Genomic DNA, 10,366 nt, shown 5'->3' with positions numbered 1-10,366 from the left:
AAGACGATGTATTACTGTAAATGTCTGAATAAACTTTGTCTGTCTGTCTGTGTAATTTAGTTACACGTTTAAAATTTATAACACAAGAAGTCATGCGTCCAGAGGCAATACTCACAACTACTCATATTGTTTTACTTATGTCTATATAACCTATTCAATTGTGTACTGGAACTCTGACACGTTTGACAAGTTGTTTGACTATATGCCACAAACCAAGAACAATGATCCTTAAACAACCTTTACGTCTCATCATTTAACGCTTAATTACAAATGTTTCATTCATCTCAAAGTTGTCATGTTTTCATTTTTCAATGTATCGACAATATGTTTTTCTATAATGTATATGTATTACATTCTACTATATGAATCGGTTGCTTTAGTTATCGCAACGCATTCTTTTGTTTCTGTACACAAATCAGAAAGTGCTTATGTTATATTTTAAATACATACACAGAGTATGTAACGCTATGTAATCAAGTAGGTTTATTTTACTTCACTAAAATTTACCGTCATTCAATGTCGCTATTGATAAATAGAAAGTTTGGGCGAACTTAGCTAATGGTCTACTTTCTTAATTTAAATAAACATTAGAAGCGAAACAAAATGCGAGCATCTCTTTGGGCCAATACAACGTCTTGCTGAAGATTTTCACTAAAAAGTGTTTCATTTTATATGTAACCTTTATAAGTAATACTTCAGCACTAATAAAAATTCCGCAACTCATTAAGCATCTACAAAGGTCTGGCAACTCTTCTATTGAATAACTTTCTGTCTGTCGAACCAATTGAATAGTAAAGTATGATTGCATTTTTGTTGAAGTTATTGAACGCGTTGCGTTGCTTTTTGATCACACACGAATTTAACAGCAAAAGCCAACGCAAGGCAGAAGTGCTTATATAATCGGTTGTTTCCATTAGCAAACGATATGAGAAAATATCTCAGTAAACGTAATATTTTTGTAAACTAAACAATTTATGTGTTAACATGGGATAAGTTAGCGATGTTAATTGTAAAACCTATATTAATAATATGCATACGAAATTATACAAAATATAAAAACATTTACGTTTTATCTTTCTAGAACATATTGAAACCCTCATTAAATCTTTCCTTCGAAAATACCATCAATACATTCGTAACCCAAATTAACAACATGTATACTTAAAGGTCAAGTAAAGTGGAGTCATCCTCATGATTCAACAAGGTTGCTTATTGTGTTAAGATATCCGAACGCGATATTTTAATAATAAACATTGCATACATGATAATTGTCATATAATTTCAACGCTGATTATTCCGCCCCATTATTTTTCTTACATTGCCTACAGTTCTTTGTCCCATACATGCGCACTAGCGACATAACGAGAAGACACGAAGGTTCAAGTACAGTGTTCGATATTGAATTCGTATTAATTATCAAGCCTTCAATTAAGTATGCATGTCAAATAGCGTTACGAATAAATTAGGATCATGTTGCTCTTGTACATACTGATTATGTAAACTATAGAAATCTTTACAAAAACAGTGTCCTTATCCCGAACAAAACATTAGAATAGAATTTTTTTTTTCATATTGTTCAAGTAGTTTTCTCGCTTACACTGCACCGTTAGCATGTTGTTTGGTATGATCTACATTTTGCTAAAGCAAGCGTCATAACAATGGCATACTTGTTTTACGTCTTTACTTTTTCTATTCAATATTATGTTATTGATTCTTTCATGGATAATATAAATCAAGTTGAATGAGAGTTATTCCATCCATGTTCATATAAAACATCAACCCAAATGTTCGAACATTTGCTTACTAAGTTGTTGATCTCATACAACCAATTATAGAACTTAGCATCTGGCATCTAAAGGGTTGTTAATCAAAATTTGGACGACGCACATACTATAACACACGAACATCCAAATACAATAATATAATATCATAATACACTTTGGTTATTGTTCATGCATATTTGAGAACCCCATCACCAAACAATAATCATCTACATCATTATAAAAGACAATTCAACATAACTTATTAATAGCCATCACTGACATATTTGCAAAAATCTCTAGAAAAAAAACTTGCGCTAAAAGGTTGTATTTTAACAAAAACTAAGAGCTTAGACGCAACTACCCGTGCGCCAAAAATGTTATTGTACTCAGCATGTAATGAGCAAAAGATGCCCTGAACACTACTTTTTGACGCGATTGCAACAATGTGATTTCTACGGTGTTTAAAAGGTTGTACATTTGCTATATGAGGAAAACTGCCACAACCTCTTGATGCCTTGATGTTTGTCAATGGACCGAAATAATTATTGGACTATGCAGAGAAATAATGTGACCAAACGTCCTGATAATGTCTCATGACGGTATGGTAAAACTTTCATAAGGTTTGAATATAGCCACGTTAGGAAAATTGCTTTACCATCTGGACGGGCTGAACATATTTTAAAAATCAACAGAGGAAAAATAAAATAAATATTATTTGCAAACTGCATGTTGATTGTCCAAAAATAGGATCGATGGTTCACAATAGCAAAATTAGAAAAACAAACGATATCATTTGAATGAATGCTATGAGCAAGATTCATGTTGAAAGAGAAATACATGTGATTTCAAGAGTGTTCAGCAGATGCTTTCATTATTTAGCCATATCAGCACAACTGCCTCGCCCCTCTTGGAAGACATGTTCAAAGGACTGAGATGAAATAACATTCAAACAATGTTGAGAAAGTGACATGCTGATTGGGCTTAAAATGAAACTCATACAGCGTTACGAAGTTCAATATATCCATATATAACCAAAAATCCAACGATTATTGGCGGCCATGATCTTCAATGTATCAATCATTTTCGAACTCGGCCGACATATAATTAAGTAAATGCTCTAAGCAAGCTGTATAGGGATTGGGCTACATATTTGAATTTTAGAATGCTAACACTATTTGACTAAAGCAATGTAAGAAAAATTTCCCCGCTTTCTGGTGATTTTAAACGGACCGGAATCCTTTCCGAACTCGATCGATATACCGCACGTTCAAATATGACTTTTCGAGTATTAACAAGTTTTGACTTTAGTCATTACAGATAAAATGGCGCACGTCCTGGCAGCATGTTTTTCAACGGAACGAAAATATTTAAGAATTCAGCTGATAAAGGATTATTTGGAATGTTGTGAGGAAGTTTCAGATGTTGGAGCAAACAGGTTACTTTAAGAGTGTTCACATGTTTGTTAACTTGACATTGAGGACTAGATTTTAACTATAGTGTAATCAAAGTATATGTTAAAGACGGACAACGTGCGACGGACGACGGAAAAAGCTCACTATGAACACGCTGTGGTCACGTAATCTAAATACAATAACTTGTGTTTGTCACAAAACACAAGGACGTTCATTTAAGCACTCCTCTAATCACGAGTGCAAATAAACGCACAATTCCGTCCCGACGTTTACAGTCTGTCTTGCGTCAATATAAATTCATATTATTAATACACCTTAGCGTTTAAAATCCACATTTGTCACACGCTTGTTGTTTTTATACAGTTTTCGTTTATTGAATCGTATATAAAACACACAATTACGAGCAGCGCGTACAGTATGCTATTTTCCGTGGCTGTTTGGAGCATGACAATAGGTCATTTGCAATCCGAAAACGGTACTGATTTGTAAAAACCGAAATCTGAGAGGCATTGGACCATATGTTGTAATATTCACTTCCTTATATGATCAGTTGCATCCGATTTTAAGACTTTACATGTTTTAGATTCAATAATTCTACTCGGCAAATAATATATCGAGGAATTGATATTTGATTTTATTACTTTATTCAAAATATAAATGCTAGATACGCAAATAACACTCTGTATAACTTTGTTAAAACCAGGGGACACCAATATAAAATACAATTCAATCCCAGAAACTCAATCGGGGTAAAAATTTGTGATATTATCGGCTACTTTTATAACAGAAAACCTACTAGAAACATACATGATCAAAATGGAGATCAACGCCGTGAAACGGTAAATACAAAGTAGCGGTGGTTAAAACAGCCTTGAGAGCGAGCCGAACCTCCAAATTATTCCACAAATATTCTTAAACCTAAGAGTCGTCCGAACATATAGTTATATTAATTAAAATCAAACATGAAACTTCAAGAAACTATATAAGCCGTGACATTCGTGTTTTTATCCAATACTTAAATATCATAACATAATTCATCATTGTAATTAATTATCAATTCGTTATAAGACACACATAGTACACGTCCTTGTTATTTCTCTTGCTATATTTAATTGCACATTAAAACCATAAATATAAAGTCGTTTTACTACTTTTATTCACTCACCAATACCAGTAGCTTACGGATTATCAAAACTAAATACTAATCATCAACGTACTTATAGAGCAAATCACGTAAGAAGCAAAAACCTTCATAAAAGTAAAGTATCAATATAAACTTTTTAGTGCCTACAAGCGTATAATTATAAAAGCAAGCGTTATTGTTCTTTTGATTTAACTCATTCACCTTCAAATACGAGCTTTCCACATATGGCGTTTTAATGCGGATACCCCTTATATTGTGTAATTTTTCGCAAAGATAACAAATAAGTTTACAACGGAAATTTAGTATAAATTTACGGAAAAAGTGATTAGTTTTAAGCAATCTACTTTCCCTCAATGAGTGCTTTCTTCCAATGAATTTTTATCTTTATATTTATGATAATTCGAAACAATGCTCGAACAAATTTTAAAATATAGAAATTAACTCACTGCATTAAATATAGAATTCGAAATTGAAGATTTATCGCTCTTATGCGCAGCGCTTTCCATCAATTAGAAGACTTAGTAGACTGGAACAATATTCAAAATACGGAAACATATATACAATATAAAAGAAACTAATAAAAACAGACACATGAAGCCCATGCACAGCTCAAAGGACTGAATAACAAATGATATAATGCAGTGTTTTCTTAAAGCATTTGATTTGAAACATTTCTTCGAAACGCGAGCTGTATTGATACCGTTTTGTCCGATGTAACGAAATTTACCAGATTTGATTATCGATTGGTCCAACACTAAAGTTGATAATGTTAAATTTGTGATAATCTGTTGAAAAACTAGCCTAGATTGGTTTGTTGATTGAGATTTCTGGAGATCATAACACACGAAAAATGTTTAGTGGTAAGTGTTTTCTATATATTTAGCGTTAAATATACTTCGTTGACAAACGATATTGACATCGTAAATTATGCTTAAATCAAAATGTACTTAGAGAAATAAAACTTATAAATTTAGTTTGTAAAATTTTATTTCCCACGACACAATCTTTGCATTCATCGCAGGATTGAAAAAAATCCCATCCAAGAACGTTTTACCAAATTATACAAACTTTCGCAATACTGAACCGAATTTGAATTGATACATTTTCATTTGATTCAATGTATAGCATCATCATTTAATTGAGTAATTTGATTAACGAATAGCGTACTAATGGCTTTTGAATGCCACATTGTGTTGGTTTATGGCTTTAGGCCTTCACATTTATTTCTTATAAAATGCTTTGTTCACTAGTCTGCACTACGCTGTTCTGAATTGCGTTTTATCATTCGCACGATATCATACAAGTTGCATTCTAAATTGTGTGAGTGAATACAACAATTTTTCTAAGATAAACATTATTATTTAATACATAACAATTATTCAGGAAACACGTGATTCGTCGAAAGAATATTTCAATCTCTATTTACGTATTCACAATTTGTATAATGGACGCACACGTGCTGAACGTCTGTTTTAGAGCTGATTTTACAGCGCGTTCAGTGTTGTTAAGCTACATTAAATTCTATGTATAGTAGGCAAATACATAAAGTTTATACGCATCAAAATGTCATCCATAATTTCTGACATAAAAATGGTGCTTTTGCAGAAAATATACTCGCCTGATTCATCGGCACAGGACGCAGTAGTCAACTTTGCGTTGGCGATATTTGAAGTAGATAAAATTAAATAATACGCGACCAATTTTCAAAATTGTATCTGCAATAAAAGATCATCCTAAAAACCGAGAATCATGATGAGTTTGTATGAGCAATTAATGAATGGTTTTCATCACATGCAGAGTAATGTCTGTTTTATGTTCGTAACGTTTAAGTATTCGGTTGGAAACACGTCTGTATTTTGTAAAACCAAAATTAAGCTATTGCAAATGTAGAATGTATTTATAGAAATTATAATTAAGCATAAGCTAACCAAGAAGTAAATTCTTCTCTAGAAGGTCAATGAATATGAATTTTACGATTTTGTGACAACCAAGTTGTACACAATAGCCGAGACGAAGAACAGAAAAGCTTTTTTGTAAACTTAAAAAAATTCAACCGTGTTAATATGTAGTATTAAAATTGTGTTTGATAGCATCAACAACGTACATAATAACTTATGATATTCAGACTACACATCTCTTTAAAGTGATATTACATATATGTAGATATTTTGAGGATAAATATTTACATTAAGATATGTTAATATATGCTTCCGGTGTAAACAGTTGCATTTTTTAATCGGCTAAAACAAACATGTGAATTGCACACTTAACAAACTTAAAACCTCAATGAAATAATAAAGCAGTCTATTCAGATGGGTAAAGGTATATCTGACACAGGTATCATTTAGACAGCCCAAAATATTAATTTATCAAATGAGGTTTTAACATCTCTTTAAAACATCAACATGACCAAACGTTGTGTTTATTTTTGTTATTCTTTTCTTCTGCACTCAATATTCCACTTCTTGCGGGCCGGGTGCACGATAGCTTTTCCTCATCCAATTATTTTTTGCACTCGGGCACTACATGATGTACACTGACAATGAGTGTACAGGATAAGGATAGGTTTGTTCCACTCTCTTACTATGAACAGGAAAGGGCTCCAACAAATAAATATGTTCGAGTTAGTTTGCAGGTTGGCAATTTTTCTATTTAGAGGAGGCGATGTCCATCAAAATCCTGGACCCGACAGATCCCTTGATATGTCCTCCTCATCTTTGGGTACATCTTTCACATCTTCAGAAATTGATGCATCTGCACATAATCTACACATTTTCATTACAACGTTTAGAGCTTCATCACCAAGAAAGATATTCTGTATGCTGATCTTAACAATTTTGATATTATTGTCTTTACTGAAACTTTGCTCAGTTCAACAATTGACATTGCCAATTTACTTTTCCCTTCTTATCATAAGCCGTTCAGCCGGGATAGAAGAAACGATTCCCATGGAGGTATTCTAGTATACATAAAATCTGATCTCTGCCATTGAGCGACCTGACCTACAAATTGACGATCTGAATGTCTATTGGTTGTATTACGTATCAAGGGAAGGCGTCTTTTATCTGGCTCTTTCTATAGACCACCAAACTCGTGTCCGTATCTACGAGAATGCATAAATCCTTCGATCTTACTAGCCGTCGACACTGGTATTGAGAAAATTGTTATCACAGGTGATTTTAATCTCGACATGAATAAGCTAAAGTTAAGGTTCAATATGGACTCCCTTTTTTACAGTATAATCTCACAAAGATTATTAAAGAACCTACTCATTTTACCGAAACCTCGACTTCCATTCTTGACCTTTTTACGATAACATCTTAACTGTGCTAAAACGTGGAGTTGAAGAAAATTTACTTAACCAGTAACTTCGATTTCAGTGTCCAGTCTACTGCGTCATAATCTTCAATTGAACAGCTGGGTTTAATCTTAAACGTAAAATATGGCGATATAAAGATGAGGACTACATTAATCTAAGACAACTTGTGCAGAACTTTGATTGGAACAATTGCTGCGATAATAATATTGACGTATATACCTCAAATTTCACACGTCAACTTATCTGTTTCTCCGAAACTACAATCCCACACAAAAAAGTTACAATAAGAACAGCTGGTCGTCCATGGCTACATAATAATGTTCGCAAGGAAATCCGACGCCGCAAACGAGCATACAAAAACGCCAAGGCTACCAATTTAGACCGACACTGGCACATATTTCGTCAACAACGTAATTTTGTTAATAATCTTGTCCGATCAGCAAAAAAAAGTTATCTTTGATAATCTCGCTAAACTAATACGTGAAAATCAACACTCATAATCCGACTAACGGAAAATAATAAAAAAAATCACCCAAAACACCTCACATAACGAGTTGCCTCCCTTAATTCGTAATGGTACCATATATGAGTCATCCCTTGATAAAGCGAATATTCTTAATATTAATTCCTTCTTAATTCCTTCTTCCAATCTCAATCTTCTTAAACTACACCCAGTACGCATATGCATAACCCCCAAGAGCCAGATTGCTCCGTCTTTGAAGATCTCATTATGCCCCGTCAAGATGTCTTGGATTTCATATAAGTTGTGAAAACAGGAAAGGTCTCAGGTCCATACCAAATAAATAGTCAAGTCCTAAATCAAATTGCATATGTGATTGCAGGTCCACTACAAATATGTTGAATTGTCCTATCAGTAATTGTAGGGTACCACGGAGCTGGAAAGAAGCAATTGTTTGTGCACTTCACAAACAGTCTCATCCTCAGGATGTTGACAATTATAGACCGATTTCTTTTTTAAGTGTTTTAAGTAAATGTCTTGAGAGATTTCTCCACAAATATATTTTTACCATTGAAGGGCTATTGCATTTACAACCCATTTCAATTAGGCTTCATTCCAAAAGATTCAACTGTCAACCAATAAGTCTCTGTATATCACTCCTTTTGTAATGCCCTTGACGAAGGTAAAGATGTTAGAGCCGTTTTTTTGCGATATGTCTAAGGCTTTTGTCAGAGTATGGTATGAAGGACTTATTGGCAAGCTCCGATTAAATGGTTTCTCGGGCAAGTTTTCTATCTTGGTTAAAAGACTACCTACGTGAGAGGAGCCGGTGTATTGTACTCTCCGGCTGCCAATCTGACACATTACCCATAAATGCTGGTGTCCCTCTAGGGTCTTTATAAGAGCCCCTCCTATTTCTTATATATATGTACAAGAATATCAGTAAAACTGATGGATGCTCCCCGATGATGCGCTTTGTAAATCTATGTGTTAATAACCACATAAAAGAATCTATTATTAGCCTCGGTAACATTGACCTTGATCCCAGTGACCTCAAATCTCATGAAAAGGTAGAGGTCCATGTAAGGTACCTACATGGCAAATATGAAAGAGATCGTTAAAAATTTGAAGGTGCTATGAGAAACTGTAACAAACGTGTGACGGAAAAATCTATTATTAGCCTCGGTGACATTGACCTTAACCCAGTGACCTCAAACCTCATCAAAAGGTATAGGTCCATGCATGTACCTACATGCCAAATATGAAAGAGATCGGTTAAGTATTGAAGGTGCTATGATAAATTGTAACAAAAGTGTGACGGGAGTAAGGAAGTAAGGAAGCAAGGAACAACAAACTGGCAACTATATGCTCCACCGAAATAAATGTCTGGGAGCATAATAACATTGTCATTTTCGCTGTCAAATTCGCTTATTTTTAGACGACATCACGCTCTATATTATCGTCGACAACCCTGTTGATGCGGCTAATCATCTAAACTCTGATCATGCAAAAATTCACTCCTGGGCTGATAAATGGTTGGTTACCTTCAATCCATCCAAAACCGAATCCTTAGTTATATCTAGAAAAATCAACCGCCCAATCCATCCCACTCTTTTTCTCAACGACTGCAAAATCACTCAAATGTAGAGCTTTTGTCTCACAAGCATCTAGGCCTAACATTTTCTGATACATGTTCCTGGCATGACCATATTGAATTAATCAAGAAGAAAGCATGGCACAGAGTCAATCTAATGCAAACATTTATGTTTACGCTCGATAGAAAGTCCCTTCTATCGATATAAACAACATTTATTATACCAATTCTTGAATACGCTGATATAGTATGGGATACAAGATGAAATGGAACTTAAAAAGGAACAAGGATCTCCATATGTAAATATGTAGCTTGTCATATGTCACAAGTAGTTTTTCTTCAAAATATAACCTTATTTATTATTCGTATTATGCAGTTTATTGAGAAGAAACGCTATATTTTTTATTTTCGCCACAGTTGTCAGAACACATGTATATATTTATTATTTGTTTTTTCTAAGTACAAGTTTGTTCAATTAGCTTACAATAAACGTATATAACCATCTTATTTTCTTCAAAGCTCGAAAAACAACAAACGCAATTTATTCAAACAAATGCCAGCCCCACGTTTCTTATTTATAGTTCTACAATTACCACTAGAGATTTGATATTCAAATCATTGCTCATTAAAACACTCAAAAACATAAAAATGCAAGAGGCCAAAAACCATGCATA

Source organism: Dreissena polymorpha, chromosome 3, assembly GCF_020536995.1.
Source record: "Dreissena polymorpha isolate Duluth1 chromosome 3, UMN_Dpol_1.0, whole genome shotgun sequence".
In the NCBI taxonomy this organism is placed as follows: Eukaryota; Metazoa; Mollusca; class Bivalvia; order Myida; family Dreissenidae; genus Dreissena; species Dreissena polymorpha.
This window is presented reverse-complemented; position numbering follows the sequence as displayed.